The sequence below is a fragment of the Molossus molossus genome, unplaced genomic scaffold (assembly GCF_014108415.1).
Source record: "Molossus molossus isolate mMolMol1 unplaced genomic scaffold, mMolMol1.p scaffold_m16_p_2, whole genome shotgun sequence".
In the NCBI taxonomy this organism is placed as follows: domain Eukaryota; kingdom Metazoa; phylum Chordata; class Mammalia; order Chiroptera; family Molossidae; genus Molossus; species Molossus molossus.
Genome location: NW_023425355.1, coordinates 66,999,313 through 67,026,379, shown reverse-complemented (window position 1 = coordinate 67,026,379; position 27,067 = coordinate 66,999,313).

Below are 27,067 nucleotides of genomic sequence, written 5' to 3'. Positions count from 1 at the left end.
TGTCTGTTGGTCATCTGTCTGTCCTCTTCAGACAAGTATCTAGTCAGGTCCTTGGCCCATTTTTTAATTGGATTGTTTGTCTTCCTCTTGTTGAGTTGTATGAGTTCTTTGTATATTTTGGAAATTAACCCCTTATCAGATATATCATTGATGAATATGTTTGCCCATACAGTAGTTCCCTTTGCATTTTGAGGATGACTTAAATTGCTGTGCAGAAACATTTTTGTTTGATGTAGTCCCATTTGTTTATTTTTTCTTTGTTACTCTTGCCCTGGGAGATGTATCAGCAAAAATTCTGCTGTGTGATATGTCTGAGATTTTACTGCCTATGTTTTCTCAAGAGCTTTTATGGTTCACAAGTTACATTTAAATATTTTATCTAATTTTGGAGGAGGCAGTGGGACCAGCTAAGGCCCAGCAACCTGAGCCCACCAGTGCACCTGGCACCATGAAACCAGTGAACATTCTGTGACAACACAGACCAATGCACAATAGTCGAGCTCCCAAGGTGCCAGACGCGGAAGCCACAAACAGCCCAGAGCCCAGCACCATCACCCACAGTACCAGCCCAATCAGGTGAAGATACAACCCCAGCAACAAAGGCTGGGGAGCAGACATCCATTCTCAAGCAACAGAAGCACAGGCCAGCAGCTGAGACCCAGCCCAAAAAACTACAGCAAAAGCTGAACAGGAGTTGAGCCCCATAGGGGAGCAGCACTCCCCAGCCACCAGCAGTAGGACCTGGGGCTCCACAGAGGCCTGTGCAGTCCAGCAGCTCACAATAGCAGTGGGAAGCTGGAGCCCGAGAGGGACTGGTGTGATCCAGCTGCCCATGGGTCCTGCGGGGTTCTGGGGCACCAGAGAAACCTGTGTGACCCAGCAGCCCATAAGAGTTGTGGGAAGCCAGAGCCCAAGCTGGACTGGTGTGATTCAGCTGCCCGCCCCTGAACATGCAGGGTGCGGGGGCACCAGAGAGGCCTCTGCTACCCAGCAGGGACGGTGCAATCCAGTTACCCACAAGATCTGTGGGGTGCCGAAGCACCAGAGAGGCCAGTGACCCAGCAGCCCATCACATAGGTATAGAGCCAGGTCCCCAAAGGGACCGTGCCTTCCAATTACGCACGAGACCTGCAGGGTGCAGGGGCACCAGAGAGGCCTGTGGAAGCCAGCTGTGCACAAGATAAACATAGAAAATGTGAAAATGGAGGCAGAGTCAATAGAATCTACACAGACCATCTCCCAAGACAAAATGGGAATTACAACTAAAATGAAAAAAAAAAAATCCTCAGATAAAGGCAACAGAATAGCAGCAGGACAGGACCATATAACCAGGGACACTGGTAGGGTCTGCGGAGGCTTGAGAGGGTGGTGGGCTATGAGCCCACGGCAACAAATTCGGCCATCTAAGCGAAATGGACACATTTCTAAAAACACATAGTGTCCCAAAACTGAACTGGGAAGAGATAGAAAACTTGAACAGACAAATAACAACTAAGGAAATTGAAGATGTAATTAAGACTCTCTCAGCAAACAAAAGCCCAGGCCCAGATGGCTTCACTGGTGAACTTTAGCGAACATTCAAAGAAGAACTAATATCAATTTTCCTCAAACTATTTCAAAAAATTCAAGAAGAAGAAGGACTTCCAAACTTGTTTTATGGGGCCAGCATAATTCTAATTCCAAAACCAGAAATAGACACTACAAAGAAAGAAAACTACAGACCTATATCCTTGATGAACATAGATGCCAAAATCCTGAGCAAAATACTAGCAAGGAGAATCCAGCAATACATAAAAAAAATAAAATAAAAAATAAAAATTTTTGAACAAAGTAGGAGTGATCACATTACCTGATTTCAGGATATACTACAAAGCCACTGTAATCTAAACAGCCTGGTACTGGCACAAGAACAGGCAGATAGATGAATGGAACAGAATGGAGAACCCAGAAGTGGACACAAGGCAATATGCTCAATTAATATTTGACTAAGGGGGCAAGAGTATACAGTGGAGTAAAGACATTTAATAAATGGTGTTGGGAAAATTGGACAGCTACATGCAAAAAAATGAAACTAGACCATCAACTTACACCATACACAAGAATAAACTCAAAATGGATAAAAGACTTAAATGTGACTCATGAAACCATAAAAATCCTAGAAGAAAATGTAGGCAACAAAATTTCAGACATCATATACAGCAGAATTTTCACTGATCCATCAACTAAGGCCACAGAAACAAAGGAGAAAATGAAGACATGGGACTACATCAAACTAAAAAGATTCTGCACAGCAAAAGATATAATCATCAAAATGAAAGGGCAACCCACTGTATGGGAGAGCATAATTGCCAATGATATAACAGATATGGGGTTAATTTCCAATATATAGAGAGTACTTACACAACTCAACAAAAATAAGACAAAGAACCCAATTAAAAAATGGGCAGAGGATCTAAATAGACACCTCTCCAAACAGGACATACAAATGACTAAGAGACATATGAAGAAATGCTCAATATCACTAATCATCAGAGAGATGCAAATTAACACAACAATGAGGTATCACCTCACACCTGTAGGAATGGCCGCCTTCATCAAATCATTAAACAACAAATGTTGGTGAGGTTGTGAAGAAAAGGGGACTCTAGTACACTGCTGGTGGGAATGCAGACTGGTGCAGCCCCTATGGAAAACAATATGGTGTTACCTCCAAAAATTAAAAATTGAACTGCCATTTGACCCAGTGATCCCACTTCTAGGAATATCACCTAAAAAGCCTGAAACACAAATCAGAAAGAATATATGTACCCCCATGTTTGTAGCAGCACTATTTATAATAGCTAAGATCTTGAAACAGCCCAAATGTCCATCAGTAGACAAATGGATACAAAAGTTGTGGTACATATACACAATGGAGTACTACGCAGCTGTAAGAAAGAAAGATCTCTTATTCTTTGAGAGGACATGGAGGGACCTGGAGAGTATTATCCTAAGTAAAACAAGACAAGCAGAGAAAGACAAATATCACATGATCTCAATTATTTGTGGAATATGATGAACATAACAGTCTGAGGAACGGGTTAGTCCCAGAGACGTGGAAGTGGGGTACAGACCGACAATCCACATATAGTTGGTTGGGGAGAGATAAATCACAGATGTTATATGCATATAAGCATTAGCAATGGACATGTACAACAAAGCTGAGGATAGGGTGGGGAGGGTGGGCGAGAAGGGTATTAGTGGTGCAAAAAGGAGAAATATCTGTAACAAAAATAAAAAATAATAATTTAAATAAATAAATAAAATATTTTATCCAATTTGAGCTTATGATTGTGTCTGGTGTAAGTTGGTGGTCTACTTTCATTTTTTGTGTATATCCAACACTTTTTTTTTTCAACACCTTTATTGTTGAATTTTTCCAACACCCTTTTGAGGACACTGTTTAATCCATTGAATGCTCTTGCTTCCTTTGTCAAATATTAGTTGAATTTAATGGTATGAATAGATTTCTGTGGTCTCTGTTTTGTTCAACTGACCTATATGCTTTTTCTTATGCCAGTACAAGGCGTTTTGAATTAAAATGGCTTTGTAGCTGGTTTGACATTTGGTATAGTGATACCTTCAACTTTTTTTTTTTCCCTCAAGATTGCTTCAACTATTGTGAGCCTTTTGGGATTCCATATAAATTTTGGAATATTTGTTCTAGTTCCATGAAATATGCCATTGGTATTTTAATAGAAATTTTGTTGAATCTATAGATTGCTTTTGGTAGTATGGACATTTTAATGATGTTAATTCTTTCAGTCCAGGAACATGTTATATTCTTCTACTTGTTTATGACTTACTCTATCTCTTTTTCAACATCCTTTAGTTTTCTGAGTACAGGGCTTTTACCTCCTTAGTTAAGTTTTTTCCCAGATATTTTATTTTATTTTTTGCATTGGTAAATGGGATTGTTTTATTTGCTTCTTTTCTGAGAGCTTATTACTGGTATATAAAAAGGCTGATGGGGAAGGAAGCTGCAGAGGTGCAGCTCCTGCCCCCTGGGAAAGGGGTAAATCATCCTATCACAGAAATCCCCAAATGAGAGCTAGGGATAAGGAAAGGGGAGTCCATGTAGTGCACAGTGAAAGAGGCATGTTCCTCCCAACCTTGAGCAAAGAGAAGGTACCCCTCCTCCCACCCATGGAACAGCACTGGGCTGGAAATCAGCACCCCAGTGGCAGGGCCCGACTGCACTGGGGATTCAGACATTTGGCAAGGTGGGAGGCTGGGCAGAAGCCCCACCCTGTGAAACTGCACTGGGCTGCAAATCTGCACTCCAACGTGAAGGCCTGATGGGGATCCAGACATTTAGCCAGGAGGTAGCCTAGGCAGAAGCCCAACCCAGCATGAGCCAGCAGTGCTGAAAGTTTAAAGAGCCAAGTAGGGCATTTCTTTTCTTTTCCTTTCTTTACCCTTTTTTTTTTTTTTTTTTTTTTCAATTCACCCTGATTGGGGTGGAAACCAGGTGGTACCAGCCATCCAGGCATAACTGGAAGGAGAGGAAGAAATTGCCTGCCCCTCCTGTAAGCTATAGTTACCACGCTAAACATGAATCTGTAAACCACCCTGACTGGGCCTGATACCCCACAGACACAAGTGCCATGAGGGAAGGGAAAGTAGCCCAGAACACATACAGGTGGCTAGCCCAAAGGTGACCCACCCTCTAGGCTAGGAAAATCTAGCCCATAGGACTACCTCCGACTATGCCCTGCAGTTTCAGCCAGGAGGCCAAGGACAAAGCAGGGACAGTGATTCACATTGACCTACACCAGAGAACTGCCCAAGAGGACAGTGATCCATACCCAAGGGGCCAGATCCAACTACACTGGAGCAAAATCTAGTGAGCTCCATAAACAGCAGAACCAAAGTTTTTGTTGTGGTGGTGGTGATTTTGGTGTGTGGGTTTTTAAATTTTTTTTTAGATATTATTACCTGCATTTAAAAATTTTTTTTATTGTTGAAAGTGTTACAGGTGTTACACTTTTTTACCCCATTGACCCCGGACCTCTGATTTCCCCAAACTAATGTCTGTGTCCATTAGTTGTGCATATATGCTTATAAGTCCTTTGGTTTATCTCTTCCCACATCTCCACCCACCCATCCCTCAGAGGTTTGTCAGTTCTGTTACCTTCCATGACTCAGGATCTATTTTAATTGACAGCTTATTTTGCTCATGATGTTCCATAAATAAGTGAGATCATGTGGTACTTGTCTTTCCCTGACTTGCTTATTTCACTCAACATAATACTCTCCAGCTCTATCCATGTCATCTCAAAGGGTAATAGATCTTCTTTTCTAACAGCTGCATAGTATTCTATTGTGTACCACAGCTTTTTTATCCACTCATCTACTGATGGACACTTGGGTTGTTTCCAGATCTTAGCTATTGTAAGTAACACTGCTATAAACATAGAGGTGTATATATTATTTCTGAATGGTGTTACAGGCTTCTTAGTATATATTCCTAGAAGTGGAATCACTGGGACAAATGGAAATTCCATTTTAAATTTTTTGAGAAAGCACCATATGGTTTTTCATAGCGGCTGTGCCTGTCTGCATTCTCAACCAGACGTATACTAGTGAACCCTTTTCTATACATCCTTGCCAGCACTTGTTTGAGGATTTTTTGCTGGCCGCCATTATGGCAGGTGTGAGGTGATACCTCATACTCGTTTTAATTTGCATCTCTCTGATCATTAGGGATGTTGAGCATGTTATCATATATCTCTTGCCCATTTGTATGTCCTGTTTGAAGAAGTGTCTATTGACATCCTCTGCCGATTTTTTAATTGGATTGTTTGTCTTCCTTTTTTTTTGAGCACTCTATATATTTTGGAAATTAACCCTTTATCTCATGTATCATTGGCGACTATGCTCTCCAGTACAGTGTGTTCTCTTTTCATTGTGATGGTTGTTCCTTTTGCTGTGCAGAAGCTGTTTAGTTTGATGTAGTCCCATGTGTTTCATTTTCTCCTTTGTTTCTGTTGCCTTAGGTGATGTATCTGAAAATGCTGCTGAGTACAATGTCTAAAATTGTGTTGCCTACAGTTTCTATTAGAATTTTTATGGATTCATGAGTCACATTTAAGTCTTTTATCCATTTTGTGTTTATTCTTGTGTATGGTGTAAGTTGATGGTCGAGTTTCATTTTTTTTTTTTTGTATGTAGCTGTCCAATTGTCTCAACACCATTTATTAAGGAGGCTGTCTTTATTCCACTGTATGCCCTTGCCACCTTTGTCAAATATTAATTGAGCATATTGCCTTGGGTCCATTTCTGGGTTCTCTGTTCTGTTCCACTGGTCTATGTGTCTGTTCTTGAGCCAGTACCAGGCTGTTTTGGTTACAGTGGCTTTGTAGTATAACCTGAAATCTGGTAAAATAATCCCTCATACTTTATTCTTCTTTTGCAAGATTGCTGTGGCAATTCAGGGTCTTTTTTGGTTCCATATGAACTTTTAGAGTGTTTGTTCTAGTTCTGTGGAGTATGTCATTGGTATTTTTATGGGTATTCCAATGAATCTATAGACTGCTTTGGGTAGTATGGACGTTTTAATGATCTTAATTCTTCCAATCCATGAACAGGGTATGTGCTTCCACTTTTTTATATCTTCCTCTATTTCTTTTTTCAATGACCTGTAGTTTTCTGGGAATAGGTTCTTTATTTCTTTGGTTAAGTTTATTCCTAGCTATCTTAATTTTTTTGCCACAATAGTAAATGGGATTGTTTTCTTAGTTTCTCTTTCTGTGAGTTCATGATTGGTGTATAAGAATGCCATCAATTTCTTGACATTAATTTTGTATCCTGATACTTTGCCAAATTTATTTATTAAGTATAGTAAATTTTTGATGGAATTTTTGGGGTTTTCTACATATAGTATCATATCATCTGCAAATAATGACAGTTTCACTTCCTCCTTTCCAGTTGGGATCCCTTTTATTTTTTCTTCTTGTCTGATTGCTGTGGCTACGTCTTCAAGTGGTATGTTAAATACGAGTGGCAATAGGGCGCATCCTTGTTTTGTTTCTGTTTTTAAGGGAAATGCTTTTAATTTTTGCCCATTGAGTATAATGTTGGATGTAGGTCTTTCATATATGGCCTTTATTATGTCAAAATATGATCCCTCTATTCCCAGCTTGCTGACAGTTTTTATCAGAAATGGATGCTGGATTTTGTCGAATGTTTTTTCAGGATCTATTGATATGATCATGTGGTTTTTATGTTTCATTTTGTTTATGTGGTGTATCACATTTATGGATTTGCAAATATTGTACCAGCCTTGCATCCCAGGGATGAATCCCACTTGGTCATGATGAATAATTTTTTTGATGTATTGCTGAATTCGATTTGCTAGAATTTTGCTCAGGATTTTGACATCTATGTTCATCAGAGATTTTGGTCTGTAGTTTTCTTTCTTTGTAGTGTCTTTTTCTCGTTTTGGAATTAGAATTATGCTGACTTCATAAAACGAGTTTTGAAGTCTTCCTTCTTCTTGAATTTTTTGAAATAGTTTGAGGAGAATGGGTATTAGTTCTTCTTTGAATGTTCAGTAAAATTCCCCCGGGAAGCCACTCAGGCCTGGGCTTTTGTTTTCTGGGAGAGTCTTGATTACATCTTCAATTTCTTCTGTTGTTATTGGTCTGTTCAAGTTTTCTATCTCTTCCAGTTTCAGTTTTGGGATACTATGATTTTCTAGAAATTTGTTCATTTCACTTATCTTGTCGGATTTTTTGCCATATAGTTGTTCATATTATTTGTTAATGATCTTTTGTATTTTTGTGGTGTCCATCATTATTTCTCCTCTTTCATTTCTGATTTTGTGTATTTGGGTTCTCTCTCTTTGTTTCTTGGTGAGTCTAGCTAAGGGTCCATCATTCTTGTTTATATTTTCAAAGAACCAGCTCTTTGTTAAATTGATCCTTTGAATTGTTATTTTGTTCTCTATGTCACTTATTTCTCCATGGATCTTTACTATTTCCTACCTTCTACTTGCTCTGGGGTTTTCTTTTGTTTGCTTTCTAGTTCTTTAAGATGTGTGGTTAGATATTTTGTTAGAAATTTTTCTTGCTTCTTGAGGTAGACGTGTAGTGCTTTGAACTTCCCTCTCAGAACTGCTTTTGCTGCAACCCATAGATTTTGTGTTGTTGTGTGTTCATTTTCACTGGTTTCCAGGAAGGTTTTAATTTCTTCCTTGATCTCCATTGTAACCCATTCATTGTTCAATAACATGGTATTTAGCCTGCATGTTTTCAAAGTCTTTGCATATTCTTGTTGCAATTGATTTCTACTTTCATGCCATTGTGATCTGAGAAGATGCTTGATATGATTTTAATCTTCTTGAACATGTATAGATGTAGTCTTTGCCCTAACATGTGGACGATCTGTGAGAATGTTCCATGTGCACTTGAGAAGAATGCGAATTCTGCAGTTTTGGGGTGTAATTCTCTGTAGATATCTATGAAATCCTTTTGATCTAGCCCTACATTTAGAGTCTGTGTTTCCTTGTTAGTTTTTTGTCTAGAAAATCTATCCAGTGATGTTAGCGGGGTATTGAAGTCCCCTGCTATATTTGTATTGCTGTTGATTTCTCCTTTGATCTCTTCCAAAAGATTTTTAATATATGCTGGTGCTTTTAAATGGGGGTGCATATATGCTTACCAAAGTTATATCTTCCTGTTGGATAAATCCTTTCAATATTATGTAGTGGTCTTCTTTGTCTCTAGTTATGGCCCTCCTTTTGAAATCTACTTTATCTGATATGAGTATTGCTACCCCAGCTTTAGTTTTTACAGTTCATTTGCTTGTAAGATTTTTTTCATACCTTCACTTTCAACCTATGTGAGTCTTTTCTTGTGAGGTGGTTCTCTTGTGAACAACATGTATTTGAGTCATGCTTTCATATCCAGTCAGCTACTCTGTGTCTTTTTATCAGAGCATTCAAACCATTCACATTTAAGGTAATAATTGAGAGTTACTTATTTGTTGCCATTTTTGTTTAGTTTGGTTTTATTTTTATTCCTAATTCTTCTACTAATTATAGCAGTAATTTTAGCATATTTTGCAGTGCTTCTTTGGTGTTAATATATTCCCTTAGCCATTTTTTTGTCTGGGAAGCTCTTTATTTGACCTCCTATTTTGAATGATAGCCTTGCTGGATAGAGTAGTCTTGGGTTCAGATCCTTGTTTTTCATGACCTTGATTACTTCATGCCATTCCCTCCTGGCATGTAGTGTTTCTGTTGAGAAGTCAGCTGAGAGCCTTATGGAGTTTCCTTTGTAGGTAACCTGTTGCTTATCTCTTGCTACTTTTAGGATTCTCTCTTCATTTTTAATTTTTGGCATTTTGATTACTATGTGTCTTGGTGTGGGCCTGTTTGGGTTCTTCTTACTTGGGGCTCTCTGTGCCTCTTGAACTTGAATGCCTTCTTTCTTCACGCAGTTAGGGAAGTTTTCTGTCACTATTTCTTCAACTATATTCTCTAACCTTTGCTCATTTTCTTCTTCTTCGGGGACCCCTATGATGAGAATGTTATTACATTTCCAGTTGTCCCACAGTTCTCTTAAGCTGGCTTCCTGTTTTTTTTAATTATTTTTTGCTTTTGGTTTTCTGATTGCTTTTTTTCTACCCTGTCTTCTAATTCACTGATTCGGTCCTCAGCTTCCTCTACTCTGCTATTTAGACCTTCCAATGTGTTCTTTATTTCTGATATGTCATTCTTCATTTCTTCTTGGTGGTTTTTAATTTCCAACTGGTTTATTTTCAACATTTCTATGTCTTTACTCATGGTGCTCATATCCTTACACATGCTGTAGAGTTTCCTCAATATCATGGCTCTGAATTCTAGTTATCTTAACTTCTTGACTGCACCTCATTTATCTCATCTTTGGTAGAGGTTTCTTGTTCTTTCATTTGGCTTCTTTTCTGTGTTTCACCATTTTGGCCATCACTATGGGCTTTGGAACCTGCCAATTTTTCCCTGTGGGTGTTGTTGTTCTGCTGTTTGTGGCTCCCTCTCTAGGAGTGAGTCAGTGTCCCTGGTTCTGTGGTCCTCCAAGCTGCTTTTCTGTTGCTTTTTACTAACGTTTTGTCTTTATTTTTGTTGTAATTTCAGTTTGGTCTTGGGAGATAATCTGTGTAGTTTCCATTCACTCTGCTGTCATTTTGGAGTCTCTCGAGAATATTTTTCTCTTTATGTTCAGATAAGGAGGGAGAGAAAAGAAGACAGAGAGAAACATCGATGTGAGAGGGACACATTGACTGGATACCTCACACACAAAACAACCAGGTCTGGGGAAGAACTGCCCTTGGCAAGAATCAGACCTGTCACTCATTGGTTTGTGGCCCAACGCTCTACCACTGAGCCAAACTCTCCAGGACACACCAGTTTTTGTTTTGTTTTGTTTTTTATTTCTATTTGTTTGGAAAAATTTTTTCCATCCCTTCACTTTCATCCTGTGTGAGTCTTTTGTTCTGGTGTGGGTCTCATGTAGACATCATATCTATGGGTCATGTTTTCTTATCCAATTAGCTACTCAATGTCTTTAGATTGAAGCATTTAAGCTGTTTACATTTAAGGTCATTGATAGGTACTTATTTGTTACTATTTTTATTCTTTATACCTATGTTTTTCTCTTTCCCTTCTTCTCCTTCTCCTCCTCCTCCTCCTCCTCCTCCTCCTCCTCCTCCTCCTCCTCCTCCTTCTCCTTCTCTTCTTCCAACAGTCCCTATAGCATTTTTTGCAGTGCTGGTTTGGTGGTAGTAAATTACTTTATTTATTTATTCATTTTCATCTGTGAAGTTCTTTATTTCACCTTCAATTTTGAATGATAGCCTTGCTGGATGGAGTAATCTTAAATTCAGACCCTTGCTTGTCATTACTTTGTATATTTTCTGCCACTCCTTTTTGGCCTGCAGGATTTCTATTGAGAAATCAACTGACATTCTTTTTTTTTTTCTCCAAACAAGCTCTCAACTGACATTCTAATGGGAGCTCCCTTGCAGATAACTTTCTGTCTCTCTCTCTTGCTGCTTTAAGATTCTTTCTGCGCCTTTAAAGCTTGCCATTTTAATTATATGTCTAGGTGTGGGTCTTTTGGGGTTTATCTTGATTGAAACTCTGTTTGCTGGTCATGTGTGACTTTTTTCTTTACCAGGTTAGAGAATTTCTCTGCCTTTCTTTCTTTTTTTTTTTTATTTTCTATGAATTTTTATTTATTTTTTTGTTACAGATATTTTACCTTTTTAACCGATTGGCATCCCCACCCCACCTTCCCTCCACCCTGTCCCCGGCTTAGTTGTCCATGTCCATTGGTCATGCATACATGCATATAAGTTCTGTGGTTTATCTCTTCCCACCCCCACCCCCCATCCCCTCTTCTGAGGGATGTCAGTCTGTGCCCTACTTCCATGTGTCTGGGTCTACTGTATTCCTCAGACTGTTATGTTCATTATATTCCATATATAAGTGAGATCATGTGGTATTTGTCTTTTTCTGCTTGGCTTCTTTCACTTAGGATAATACTTTCCAGGTCCCTCCATGTCGTCTCAAAGGATAAGAGATCTTTCTTTCTTACCGCTGCATAGTACTCCATTGTGTATATGTACCACAGCTTTTTTATCCATTCGTCTACTGGTGGACACTTGGGCTGTTTCCAGATCTTAGCTATTGTAAATAGTGCTGCTATGAACATGGGGGTACATATATTATTCCTGATTGGTGTTTCAGGCTTCTTAGGGTATATTTCCAGCAGTGGGATCATTGGGTCAAATGGAAGTTCAATTTTTAATTTTTTGAGGTAGCACCATATTGTTTTCCATAGCGGCTGCACCAGTCTGCATTCCCACCAGCAGTGTATTAGAGTCCCCTTTTCTCCACACCCTCGCCAACACTTGTTGTTGGATGATTTGTTGATGGCGGCCATTATGACAGGTGTGAGGTGATACCTCATTGTTGTTTTAATTTGCATCTCTCTGATGATTAATGATGTTGAGCATTTCTTCATATGTCTCTTGGCCATTTGTATGTCCTGTTTGGAGAGGTGTCTATTCAGCTCCTCTGCCCATTTTTTAATTGGGTTCTTTGTCTTCCTTTTGTGGAGTTGTAGGAGCACTCTATATATATTGGAAATTAACCCCTTATCTGATACATCATTAGCAATGATGTTCTCCCATACAGTGGGTTGCCTTTCCATTTTCATGATCGTTTCCTTTGCTGTGCAGAAGCTTTTGAGTTTGATGTAGTCCCATGTCTTCATTTTCTCCTTTATTTCTGTTGCCTTAGGTGATGTATCAGTGAAAATTCTGCTCCGTATGATGTCCGAAATTTTGTTGCCTACATTTTCTTCTAGAATTTTTATGGATTCACGGGTCACATTTAAGTCTTTTATCCATTTTGAGTTTATTTTTGTGTATGGTGTAAGTTGAAGGTCTAGTTTCATTTTTTTGCATGTAGCTGTCCAATTTTCCCAACACCATTTATTAAAGAGGCTGTCTTTACTACACTGTATGCTCTTGCCACCTTTGTCAAATATTAATTGAGCGTATTGCCTTGGGTCCATTTCTGGGTTTTCAGTTCTGTTCCACTGGTCTATATGCCTGTTATTGTGCCAGTACCAGGCTGTTTTGGTTACAGTTGCTTTGTAGTATAACCTGATATCTGGTATTGTGATCCCACCTACTTTGTTCTTCTTTTTCAAGATTGCTGTGGCTATTCGTGGTCTTTTTTGGTTCCATATGAACTTTTGAAGTATTTGTTCTAGTTCTATGAAATATGTTGTTGGTATTTTGATGGGGATTGCATTGAATCTATAGATTGCTTTGGGTAGTATGGACATTTTAATGATGTTAATTCTTCCAATCCATGAACAGGGTATGTGCTTCCACTTTTTTATATCTTCCTCTATTTCTTTTTTCAATGACCTGTAGTTTTCTGCAAATAGGTCCTTTACTTCTTTGGTTAAGTTTATTCCTAGGTATTGTAATTTTTTTGGCGCGATGGTAAATGGGATTGTTTTTTCAGTTTCTCTTTCTGTGAGTTCATCATTGATGTACAAGAATGCCGTCGATTTCTTGACGTTAATTTTGTATCCTGCTACTTTGCCAAATTCATTTATTAAGTCTAATAGATATTTGATGGAGTCTTTAGGGTTTTCTATGTACAATATCATGTCATCTGCAAATAATGACAGTTTCACTTCCTCCTTTACAATTTGGATCCCTTTTATTTTTTCTTCATGTCTGATTGCTGTGGCCAAGACTTCCAGTACAATGTTAAATAAGAGTGGCGAAAGTGGACATCCCTGTCTTGTTCCTGTTCCTAATGGAAATGTTTTTAGTTTCTGTCCATTGAGTATGATGTTGGCTGTAGGTCTTTCATATATGGCCTTTATTATTTCGAGATATGATCCCTCTATTCCTACATTGCCGAGAGTTTTTTTCAAAAATGGATGCTGGATTTTGTCAAGGGCTTTTGGGGCATTTATTGATATGATCGTTTGGTTTTATTCTTCATTGTGTTTATGTGTTGTATCACGTTTATTGATTTGCAAATATTGTACCAGCCCTCCATCCTTGGGATGAATCCCACTTGGTCATGGTGAATACTGTTTTTGATGTATTGCTGGATCTGATTTGCTAATATTTTGTTCAGGATTTTGGCGTCTATGTTCATCAGGGATATTGGCCTGTAGTTTTCTTTCTTCGTAGTGTCTTTTTCTGGTTTTGGAATTAGAATTGTGCTGGCCTCATATAACGTGTTTGGAAGTCTTCCTTCTTCTTGAATTTTTTGAAATAGTTTGAGGATAATGGGTGTTAGTTCTTTTTTGAATGTTCGGTAAAACTCCCCCATGAAACCATTTGGACCTGGGCTTTTGTTTGCTGGGAGAGTCTTGATTACCTCTTCAATTTCCTTAGTAGTTTGCCTTTATTTCTTTAAGTAGGATCTTTATTTTTTTCTCTGATTCTTTTCCTTCTGGTGCCCCTATGATTTGAACGTTGTTATGTTTTGTATTGTCCCAGAGCACTTTTAAACTCTCCTTCTGCTTTTTTTTTCTTTATCCTCACCTGAGGACATTTTTCCATATTTTGTTCAGATAGAGTTGGAGGGAGAGAGAGAGAGAGAAACATCAACGTGAAAGGGACACATCAAGTGGTTGCCACCCACATGACCCAACAAGGGATGGGGACAAACTGCAACTGAGTTATGTGCCCTTAATGGAACTGAACCCAGATCTCTCTGGACCTCAGACCGATGTTCTAACTGCTGAGCCTAACTGGCCAGGGCTCCTCTTGCTTTTTAATGTGTGTGTATGTGTGTGTGTGTGTGTGTGTGTGTGTGTGTCCCACTTGTTGCTCTAATTGGGTATTTTTTCTGCCTTTTCTTCTAACTCACTTATTTAGTCTTCAGCTTCTTCTAATTTACTATTGAATCCTTCCAAGTTATATTTTATGTTAGCTATGTCATACTTCATTTCCACTTGGTTTATATTCATAACTTTTACCTCATTTTTATGTTGGTGTAGTTCCCACTGAGCTCTTTATAATTCTCATTAAGTTGCATGTAATTCTCAATAAGATGTTTGAGCACCCTTAAAACCATTTCTTTGAATTTTTTTTTCTGACAGACTCCTTGCCTCCGTTTCTTGTAGTTCCTTTTGTGGTGATTCCTCCTTTTCTTTCATTTGCAGTTGTTTCTTTGTCTCACCATTTTATCATCCTGGTAATTCCAGGCCAGGTGAGGCATGTTGATCCATGTAGGCTGGTTGGTTTTTATCAGATAAGACGGCTGTTACTCCCTGTCTGTTCTGGTGTGTGTCGTCTCTCATCTGCTTTAAGGATTGATGTCTGGTGGCTCATGTTGGGTGTCATCATAGGCACTGTTGAAGTGTATGTCTCAATTTGGCGCACTGCTATGGTAATGGGTCCTCAGGTACTGCTTCTGCCTGGTTGGATTCAGCTCTCAATCCCATTGCTGTTGCTCCTGCCAGCGGGTAGATCTTAGCTCCTGCGCCTCTTCTGCAGGGTGCTGGGCTCCACTCCTGATCTGCTGCTGTCAGGGGTGGATTTTGCTTCATTGCTGCTTGGTCTGGGGCTCTGCTCCCAACAGCCACTGTTGATGTTGTTGTATGTGGCTCTCAGTTCCCAAGCCTCTGTTGCTGCTGTGGGCATGGCTCAGCTCAGGATTCACTGCTCTTGCTATCAGGGGCAGTTCTCAGCTTCCAGAGCCTTGATGCTGCTGGGCCTGGGGCTCTGCTCCAGATCAGCTGCTGCTGATGCTGCTGGGGGCAGGTCTCAACTCCAGATCTGCACTGGTCCTGTTGCTGGGGAATGAGTCCCAGCTTTCAAGTCTTTGCTGTTGCTAGGGGTGGGTTCCACTCCCCAACTGCTGCTGCTGTGGGGGCGGGTCTTGGCTCCCGAGTCTCTCTACTTTTGGGGTGGAACTCCACTCCTGATCAGCCACTGCTCCTGTCACTGCTGGAGGTGGGTCTGGGCTCCTGGGCCTCACTATTGCTGGGGGTGGGGTTGGACTTCACTCTTTCATCTCTGCTTCTGCTGGGGGTTGGGCTCAGCTTCAGAACAGGCAATGCTGCTGCTGCTGAGGGTGAGTTTCTGTTCCCAAGCTTCCACTGCTATTGGTGGTTCCTGAGTCAGCCACTGCTGTTGGGGATGATGCTCAGCTCCCAAGCTGGCTGCTACTGCTGCTGGGGGCAATTCTTGGCTTCCAAACCCCTCTGCTGCTGCTGGTAGTAGGTGCATAGCTACTGTGTGCTGGCCCACGTTGGCAGAATTGAGGCTCCTGGTCCAATGGTGCAAGGCATACTGGTATCCTTGGGTCACTGGGTCCTAGCCACTTTCCACGGCCTCCTCCCAGAGAGGACCTGGGGGATCTTCCAAAAAGGCAGGGCCTTCCTGCCCCAAGTGAGGAGAAGCACCCTCCCAAGCAGTGCACAGTGGTAGCCAGCTGCTCCCTTATCCCCAGCATCAGAACCCTCTGTATTAAGTTTCTGCACTAATGCATGGTTGCTCATGCACACTCACATCCACTCACAATCTCTCTCACACTCGCTCACATTCTCATATACTTACCTTTGCTCCAGTCCTGCCTGTTACCATGTTCCAAGTCATCCACTTGATTTTTATTCAGAGCTTCTACCTCTTTTTTTATGCTGGTTTAGTTCTCATTAAATTGTGTTTAATTCTCACTAAGTTGTTTGAACACCCTTAAAACCTTGGCTTGAATTCTTTATCTGTTGTGCTGCTTGCCTCCATTTTATGTAGTTCCTTTTCTGGTGATTATTCCTTTTCTTTCATTTTGAGGTTATTTGTCTCACCATTTTATCAGTCTTGTAGTTCAGGGCCAGGTAAGGCATGTTGGGATGAGTAAGCAGATCAGTGTAAATCAGATAAGAATGCTGTAACTCCTAATCTTGGTGTGGTGGCCTTCTTGTGGGACCTAGTGGAGAAGCCTTCTTGAACTTCTGAGCTGGTTGCACTAAAATAGACCTTTGTGTGGATTATGTGGGCTTGACTGTTAAATTTGCATATTGATTGCTGTTGTCCATTTGTGGATAGGCTCAGTCTTTAGAGTTGTTAACCATGAGTCTCAACCTCGACCCTGTTCACCCTCTCATGCCAACCATTATATAGGTATTAACAGAACAAAACAAAGCAAAACCATACCAAACAAAAAAGAACTTCCACAAAATATCAACATGAACAATAATAAAGGCAATCACCTCAGCAAAAAGATTAAAAGACAAACAAGCAAACACAAAACACACACACACACACACACACACACACACACACACACACACAGAATACTAGAAAGTGTGAGACCAAAATGGTTGGGAGAGGGAAGAAAAAAGCAAAATGAAACAAAACAAAAGAATATAAAAGCAGAGAAGACAGAGAACAGAAATAGGGTAAGTATAAAAAAGTAGAAGGGCCCTGGCCAGTTTGGCTTAGTGGTTAGAGCATTGGCCTGTGGTCCAGAGAGACCCAGGTTCGGTTCCCGCTAAGGGCATGTATCTCGGTTGCAGTTTGTCCCCGGCCCTGATTGGGTCATGCGGGTGGCAGGCACTCAATGTGTCCCTTTCATGTCGATGTCTCTCTCTCTCTCTCCCTCCCACTCTATCTGAACAAAAAATGGAAAAATGTCCTCGGGTAGAATAAAAAAAAATAGAAGGTGGAAAATAATGACTGAAATGATAAATTAATTTTATCTATTTATTTATTTATTTTTATATTTAGAGTTCTTGTGAATTTATAAGAAAAATACTAAAAAGTAATAGAAAAATTGACAAAGGACATGAGTAAAGAGACTTCACATACCAAGAAATATAAATTTTCTTAAAAAATAAAAATGACATTGCTATATTATAACATTGTTAATCTTACTAGTAATCAAATAAATGTCAATAACAAAAATAAAATACAACTATTTAATAAACTGGTAATAAATGTATTTTTTGTTTGTGAGAATACAAAATCAATTTTGCTTTTTATTATATATTACCCTATATTTTTTATTTTAAATGCATTACTTTATAATTGAAATCAACACAAGGCAACATAATTAGCAGTGTATATAATAATCTGGTAACTGAAGACATATTTTTTTGTATATATATGTTTGTATAAGGGCATATGTAAGAAATAGTAACAGCAGAATAAACAATAGTCCTAACAATGGCTTTATTAGGAACATTTTGGGTTATTTTTAGATTTTTCCCTTTAAAAATACAATGACTTAATATTAAAATGTAATGTCGTTGGGCTTTTGTGAGATCAACATTAATTTTCAGACCACAGAGTGCTAATTATCAATCAGAAGAAGACTGGAAGACTGGTCACCCCTTTGATGTGCCTTTTATCTCAGCAGCACTTTTGACAAAGCTTGGCTAACAGTCAGTTTAGGGCTAAATCTTCTGGTGATTGCCTTGAATGCAGGTATTCTGATAGTAAAACTTACTTTGCTTCACCAGGGTGAGGGGGTTTTAATTCTGTTATAATTATGAAAGGACAGACATATTCTGTCTAGTCCTATGGTATGTATTTGTATTCAGACATGCACAAATGTATTTTCTAACAATACAGTAAAAATTTACTTAATAAGAATTTTGAAATTATGTACTAAAAGTGTGAGTATATATGATTTATAAACAGAATATTCAAAATTTCTTAATTTTTACTTTAATGCTTGTGTCAAAATATATGCAAATATTTTGTCAACATGATATCTCAGGTTTGAATATTTTGAAGTTCTTAGGAAGTTGGCTTTTATTTATTTATTTTTATTTTTTATTCTTTACCCTAGGATATTTTCCCATTGATTTATTTTCTCATAGAGTAAGAGGGAAGGAGGGAGTGAGTGAGAGAAAGAGAGAGAAAGAGACATCAATGTGAGAGAGACACATACATTGGTTGCTTCCTGTATAACTCCAACCGGGGCTGAGGATGGACTGCAACTGAGGTATGTGCCCTTGATCAGAATCAAAACCTTGACCCTTAGGTCCAGGGGCCCATGCTCTAACCATTGAGCAAAGTTGGCTAGGGTGGGGTTTTTAATTAATTTAGTTTTTCATTAATTAAGTTATTTATTTTAGTTACAGATGTTTCTCCTAATTCTGCCACGGATTCCCCCCACCTCCTCCCTCCCTGCCATGTCCCCGGCTTTGTTGTCCATGTCCATTGTTCATGCATACATGCATATAAGTTCTGTGGTTTATCTCTCCCCCACCACCCCCTCTTCTGGGGATTGTCAGTCTATACCTCACTTCCATGTCTCTGGGACTACACCATTCCTCAGACGGTTATGTTCATTATATTCCACAGATAAGTGAGATAATATGATACTTGTCTGTCTGTGTTTGGCATGTTTTGCTTAGGATAATACTGTCCAGGCCCCTCGGTGTAGTCTCAAAGGTTAGGAGATCTTTCTTTCTTACATGTGCATAGTACTCCATTGTGCATATGTACCACCTCTTTTTTAACCATTCGTCTACTGATGGACACTTGGGCTGTGTCCAGATCTTAGCTATTGTAAATAGTGCTCCTACAAACAGGGGGGTACACATATTATTTCTGATTGGTGTTTCAGGCTTTTTAGGGTATATTCCTAGAAGTGGGATCACAGGGTCAAATGGCAGTTCAATTTTTAATTTTTTGAGGTAACACCATATTGTTTTCCATAGTGGTTGCACCAGTCTGCATTCCCACCAGCAGTGTACTAGAGTCCCCTTTTCTCCACACCCTCACCAACACTTGTAGTTTAATGATTTGTTGATGGCGGCCATTCTGACAGGTGTGAGGTGATACCTCATTGTTGTTTTAATTTGCATCTCTCTGATGATAAGTGATGCTGAGCATTGCTTCATATGTCTCTTAGCCATTTGTATGTCCTGTTTGGAGAGGTGTCTATTTAGTTCCTCTGCCCATTATTAATTGGGTTCTTTGTCTTCCTTTTGTTGAGTTGTATGAGCACTCTCTATATATTGGAAATTAACCCCTTATCTGATGTATCATTGGCAATTATGCTCTCCCATACAGTGGGTAGACTTTTCGTTTTGATGATTGTATCTTTTGCTGTGCAGAAGATTTTGAGTTTGATGTAGTCTCATGTGTTCATTTTCTCCTTTGTTTCTATTGCCTTAGGTGATATATCAGTGAAAATTATGCTGTGTATGATGTCTGAAATTTTGTTGCCTACAGTTTCTTTTAGGATTTTATGGATTCATGAGTCACATTTAAGTCTTTTATCCATTTTGAGTTTATTCTTGTGTAGTGTGTAAGTTGATGGTCTAGTTTCATTTTTTTGCATGTAGCTGTCAATTTTGCCAACACTATTTATTAAAGAGGCTGTCCTTACTCCACTGTGTACTATTGCCACCTTTGTCAAATATTAATTGAGCATATTTCCTTGGGTCCATTTCTGGGTTCTCTGTTCTGTTCAACTGGTCTATCTGCCTGTTCTTGTATCAGTACCAGGCTGTTTTGATTAGCAGTGGCTTTGTAGTATAACCTGAACTCTGGTAATGTGATCCCTCCAACATTTTTCTTCCTTTTTCAAGATTGCTGTGGCTATTAGAGGTCTTTTTTGGTTCCATATGAACTTTTGAAGTACTTGTTCTAATTCTGTGAAGTATGCCGTTGGTATGGGGATTGCATTGAATCTATAGATTGCTTTGGGTAATATGCACATTTTAATGATGTTAATTCTTCCAATCCATGAACAGGGTATGTGCTTCCACTTTTTTATATCTTCCTTTATTTCTTTTTTCAATGTCTTGTAGTTCTCTGTGAATAGGTCCTTTATTTCTTTGGTTAAGTTTATTCCTGGGCATCTTATTTATTTATTTATTTTTTGCTGCAATGGTAAGTGGGATTATTTTCTTAGTTTCTATTTCTGTGAATTCATCACTGGTGTATAAGAATGGCATCAATTTCTTGACGTTAATTGTGTATACTGCTCCTTTTCCAAATTCATTTATTACGTCTAGTAAATTTTTGATGGAGTCTTTGGGGTTTTCTATGTATAGTGTCATGTCATTTGCAAATAATGACAGTTTCACTTCCTCCTTCTCCATTTGGATCTCGTTTATGTTAAGTAAGAGTGGCGAAAGTGGGCATCCTTGCCTTGTTCTTGTTCTTAAGGTGAATGCTTTTAGTTTTTCCCATTGAGTATGATGTTGGCTGTAGGTCTTTCATATATGCCCTTTATTATGTCTAGATATGATCCCTCTATTCCCACATTGCTGAGTGTTTTTATCAGAAATGGATGCTGGATTTTGTCGAAGGCTTTTTCGGCATCTGTTTATATGATCATGTGGTATTTATTCTTCATTTTATTTATGTGGTGTATCACCTTTATTGATTTGTGAATATTGTACCAGCCTTGCATCCCTGGGATGAATCCCACTTGGTCATGGTGAATAATTTTTTTGGTGTATTGCTGGATCCGATTTGCTAGTATTTTGTTCAGGATTTTGGCATCTATGTTCATCGGGGATATTGGCCTGTCGTTTTCTTCTTTGTAGTGTCTTTTTCTGGTTTTGAAATTAGAAATATGCTGGACTCATGAAACGACTTTGGAAGTCTTCCTTCTTCTAGAAATTTTGAAATAGTTTGAGGAGAATGGATGTCAGCTCTTCTTTGAATGTTTCGTAAAACCCCCCTATGAAGCCTGTAGTGCTATGAACTTCCCTCTCAGAACTGCTTTTGCTGCATCCCATAGATTTTGTGTTATTGTGTCTTCATTTTTATTGGTTTCCAGGAAGTTTTTAATTTCTTCCTTGATAACCCATTCATTGTTTAATAACATGCTATTTAGCTTCCATGTGTTCAAATATCTTTGCATGTTCTTGTTGCAATTGATTTCTAGTTTCATGCCATCATGATCTGAGAAGATGCTTGATATGATTTCAGTTTTCTTGAACTTGTAGAGACTTAGTTTTGTCCTAACATGTGATCTATCTTTGAGAATGTTCCATGTGCACTTGACAAGAATGTGAATTCTGTAATTTTGGGGTGCGATTCTCTGTAGACATCTCTTAAATTAATTTGGTCTAGTGCTTCATTTAGAGTCTTTATCCCTTGCTAATTTTGTTGTCTAGAGGATCTATCCATTGATGTCAGCGGGGTGTTGAAGTCCCCTGCTATGATTGTATTGCTGTCGATTTCTCCTTTTAAGTCTTCCAGAAGATTTAATATATTTTGGTGCTCTTATATTGGGTGCATATATTTTTATCAAGGATATATTTTCCTGTTGGATAGATCCTTTCAATATTATGTAGTGGCCTTCTTTTTCTCTAGTTATGGCCGTCATTTTGAAATATATTTTATCGGATATAGTATTGCTACCCCAGCTTTTTTTTTTTTCCTTTTTGTTTGCTTGGAAGACTTTTTTCCATCCCTTCACTTTCATCCTATGTGAATTTTTGTTGTGACGTGTGTCTCTTGTAAACAACATATAGATGAGTCTTGCTTTATTATCCAATCAGCTACTGTGTGTCTTTTTATGGGAGCATTCAATCCATTTACATTTAAGGTGATTATTGATATGTACTTATGTATTGCCATTTTTGTTTAGTGTGGTTTTATTTTTCTTACTATTGCTCCTGCTAATTACAGCACTTCTTTTAACATTTCTTGCACTGCTGGTTTGGTGCTAATGTATTCCCTCAGCCTTTTTTTTTTTTTTTCCTGGGAAGCTCTTTATTTTACCTTCCATTTTGAATGATAGCCTTTCTGGGTAATGTAGTCTTGGATTCAGATCCTTGTTTTTCATTACCTTGATTACCTCACGCCATTCCCTTCTGACCTGTAGTGTTTCTGTTGAGAAGTCAGCTGAGAGCATTATGGGGGTTCCTTTGTAGGTAACCTGTTGCTTTTCTCATGGTGCTTTTAGGATTCTCTCTTTGTCTTTAATTTTTGGCATTTTGATTACTATGCGTCTTGGTGTGGGCCTGTTTGGGTTCTTCTTACTTGGAGCTCTCTGTGCTTTTTGAACTTGAATGCCTTCTTCCTTCACCAAATCAGGAAAGTGTTCTGTCACTATTTCTTCAAATATATTCTCTAACCCTTGCTCATTTTCTTCTTCTTTGGAGACTCCTATGATGTGAATGTTATTACGTTTTCAGTTGTCCCACAGTTCTCTTAAGCTCTCTTCTTGCTTTTTAATTTTTTTTTTCCTTTTGGTTTTCTGATTGGTTGATTTTTTCTAACCTATCTTTAATTCACTGATCCGATCCTCAGCTTCCTCTACTCTGCTATTTAGACTTTCCAATGTGTTTTTTTTTATTTCTGATGTCATTCTTCATTTCTTCTTGTTGGTTGGTTTTTAATTTTTAACTTGTTGATTTTCAACATTTCACGTCTTTACTCATGGAGCTCATGTTTTCACACATGCTGTTGAGCTTTCTCAATATCATGGCTCTGAATTCTATTTCTGTTAACTTCCTTAACTGCACCTCATTTATCTCATCTTTGGTAGAGATCTCTTGTTCTTTCATTTGGCTCTTGTTTCTGTGTTTCACCATTTTAGCTATCACAGTGGGCTTTGGAGCCTGCCAAATTTTCCCTGTAGTTGTTGGTGTTCTGTTTTTGTGGTTCTCTCTCCTGGGTTTGGATGAGGCAGGGAGGGCTCACTTTAAGCATCACTGTCAAGTCTTGCTTTCCTGGTTAGAGTAGCTTTTTTCCTGTAGGCTATTAGTAGGGGTCACTTGAAGAACCTTGGTTTCTGAGTTGAATGAAAAACTCCCTCAGGTGCTCAGTGTAAGAGGATTTCCAGAAATTGGGGCAGATGTTGGTTGTTAATTGCCCTCAATTAGCATTTCAATGTCCACTGGATGGGGTTGAATCTCTGAGGGAGGGGCTGCCGCCTCTCCCCAGGGCCCTGGGGAAAAGTAAGATGACCATAGTCCTGTGTGGCTGCAACTCAGCAAAAGCTCTGAGCACCCTCCAAATCCCAAGTGTCCCCACACAGTCCATTCCAGTCTGCCCTCCCTCTGCTGGAGCCCAAGTTGAGTGGCTGCCGCTAATTCAGCCTCTGTCCCAGCTCTGTGCTGTGGAGCCTCTTGGGAGTTTATCCTGAGTGTGCTGCCCCCAACTAAGGTTGCTGCTCCCAGCTAAGGCCATTGCTCCTGGCAGAGGCTGTGGCAGCTCTCAGTCGAGGGAGTAGCCGTGGGCACAGCTCCCAGCCGAGGTCTCAGCTCCCAGCCAAGCCCGCAGGTCCCAACCGAGGCCTCAGGTCCCAGCCGAGGCCTCAGGTCCCAGCCGAGGCTGCCGCAGGTCCCAGCCCAGACCGCTATGGACTGTGGGCTTCCGGCCCCCTCTCACGTCTTTGCAAGCCTATTGGATTGAGTCAGTGTCCCTAGTTATGTGGTCCTCCAAGCTGCTTTTCAGTTGCCTTTTCCTGACGATTTGTCTTTATTTTCGTTGTAATTCTAGTTTGGTCCTTGGAGATGGTCTGTGTAGCTTCCATTTACTCTGCCGCCATTTTCCTAGTCCTTGAAATGATAATTTTAAAAATAATAATGCTAAACTGAATGAAATATAGAATAAAAAAGTAAAAAAATTGGAACAGAAAAGAAAAAAACTGAAATAAAACACACACACACACACACACACACACACACACACACACACCAAAACAACCACAACCACAGCCACAACAAAAACCTTGAATCTGCTACTTATGGAGCTCACTGAATTATGCTTCGCTGTTGTTGGATCTGGCCCCTTGGATGTGGGTCCCTGTCCTCATGGGCAGTTCTCTGGTACAGGCCAATGTGAATTTCTGTCCCTGCCTGGTCCTGAGCCTCTTGGCTGAAGCCTTACAGGGCGGGATCCCAGGTAGTCCTATGGGTGGGTCTTCCCTAGCCCAAAGGCCTTTAGGGCTCACCACTTTTATTTATTTGTTCTCGGCTGCTTTTCCTTCCTCCAGGGCACAGGGCAATGCATGGTATCAGGTTCAGTCAGGGTGGTTCATACAGATTTGTGTGGATGCCTATAGCTTTTAGGAGGAGCAGGCAATCTCCTCCTCTCCTTCCAGTGCCTCAGCTCTGCCTAGGTTGCTGGCATCCTCTGGTCGCCACCCCAAGCACGAGAGAATAGAAAAAAAAAGAAGAAAGAAAAAACAGCTGCTTGTTTGGCTGTTTAATTTTTCAGCTCAGCTGGCTCTCACTGGGTGAGGTTTCTGCTTAGATTCCCACCTGGCCAGATGTTCAAATCTCCAGCACCACCAGGTCCTGTTGTTGAGGTGCTGATTTCCAGGCCAGAGTTGTTCCATGGTTGGGAGAAGCAGTGCTTCCTCTTTACTCAAGATGATGAGGAATGTGCCTCTTTGAAAGATAGCCCCCTTTCAAATTCTTTTAGCAAATACCCAGCCCCTCAGATTCACTACTGTGTCATCTGTTCAGATCCCTCTTCAGGTGTGCCATTCTGCTTTGTGGTCTTTCCAGCTCCCACATTCAGGGCACGCTTTTGAGACTGGTGCTGGCTTTTAGGCTGGAATAGTGCTGAGTCCTCCTGGTGGGCCAAATCACCTCTGATTCCCACCATCTAATGCTACATTGGATGCCATTCCCTTCCCTATTGATCTTGTTTGAGGATCTCTGTGTGGGGCTGAGTCCCCCTGCTTCCAGTGGGTAGGAGTTGCATTGTGGCACCTTCCCCCTGTCTTCTCCGCCATGCTGCACATTTGCCAAGTTTGCTTACCCATTTCATGTCTTTTCTTATTTCCTCTCCATGCTGCCACTTGCAATATTTCCATTCAGCTATTTTCAGGTGGCTTTTCAAGTTGAATGCTCTGCAGTTTTGCCTCAGGTTCAGTCCTGTGCTTGGAGCAAGTGGACAGAACTTCCTTAGACTTCAGACATCTTGCTCCCTTCCAGTCTGCTTCCCCCAGTGCAGAGTTGAAGAGGCAGTTCTCAGGGGGTGCTTGTTTTCCCTTCCAGTGTATTCTTGAGGTCAGATATGCTATTCTTCATTTCTGACTAGCTCTTATTCAGAGTTTCTATTTTCTTTTCCATGTTGATGTTGTTCTTATTAAGTTCATTTTAGTTCTTACTAAGTTAATAGACCATCCTTATAACCATATTTTGAACCCTGTGTCTGATAAATCGCTTGCTTTTATTTCACTTAGTTATTTTTCTGAAGATTTTTCCTTTTCTTTCATTTGAGGTTTGTTTCTTTTTGCCCCATTTTGTCTGTCTCTTTGTGGTTGTCCCTATGTGTTAGGACTACTATGACTCCCAGACTTTGTGGAGTAGCCTCATGTAGTAAGTGTTATGTGGAACACAGTGGTGAAGTCCCTTTAATCTCTTGAGCTGAAAGCTCTAGGAATGCCCCTTTTGTGGGTTATGTGGACCCTCCTGTTGTAATTTGGAACTGATTGTTGTTGACCCATTTATGGATGGGATTTTTTTCACCAAGCAAAAATGGGTTTAGGAAGATGGGGCCAGCAGGATTGGCAATGCAAATCCAATCTACACTTTGATTGGGGTGACACAAGCCCTTGAACTTCAAGAGGGAGCTAGCTGCTTTCCTTCTAGCTCAGTGGTACCCTGCAAGATACCCTGAGGGGAGGTTCTGAGGGGCTCTCAATCAATGACCCAGTTCTGAGTTGTGTCCCCTTTCCCCTGTGAGCCTACACCATGTGGGATGTGCTGGAGGAGGTTAGAGAAAGAGAAAAAAACTGTCCCCTCCCCTTGATATGGCACTGGCCCTTGGTAGGGAATAAAGAGCTATTTACCTCCTTCTATCTCTGCAGTGCATTGCCAGAGTACCTGGTGAGTGCTCCAAGGAAATCACGTTCAATGCTCAAGCTCTGATTTGTGCCCCTTTTCCCAGTGGATATGAGTTTAGCAGGGTGAGGCCGTCAGGATCTTGGAATGCAATCCAATCTGCCCTTTGATCGGGATGGCGCAGGTCCTCAGCCCTCAAGAGGGGAGGTAGCTGTTCTCCTTCTAGGTCCATGATAGAGCTCCTGGAGGGAGGCTCCAAGGGGGTTGTACCAGATTTCACCATTCTGAATTGTGACCCCTTTACCCTGTGAGGATGCACGTGCTGACAGGTGCAGGTGGGGCTTAAAGGAATAGATCAGGGCTTTCCCCTCCACCTGGGACAGTGCTGACTCTTGGGAGGGGAGAGAGATTGTCACCCCCTTCTATCTCTGCAGCTCACTGCTAGAGGCCCTGATAGAGGCCTCTCAGGGGGTTGCTCCAAATGTCCCCAGTTCTGCCCTTCCTTCTCCCTGCATGACTGAACTTGGCAAGTGGTGCCTGCAGATTTGGGGAATGCTAGTCCAGGCAGCCCTTTGTTCAGGCCTTGGACCCTCAGGAAGGGAGCTAGGTGCTCACCGTCTAGCTCAGGGGTACCCCGCCAGAACTCCAGAAGGTAGGCTCCAATGGGGTCACTCGATTTTCCAGTTCTGGGTAGTGACCCTTTTACCTTGTGAGGCTGCACCTGCTGAAAGGTGCAGGTGGGGCTTTGAGGAATAAGTCAGTGTTGCCCTCTTTGTTTG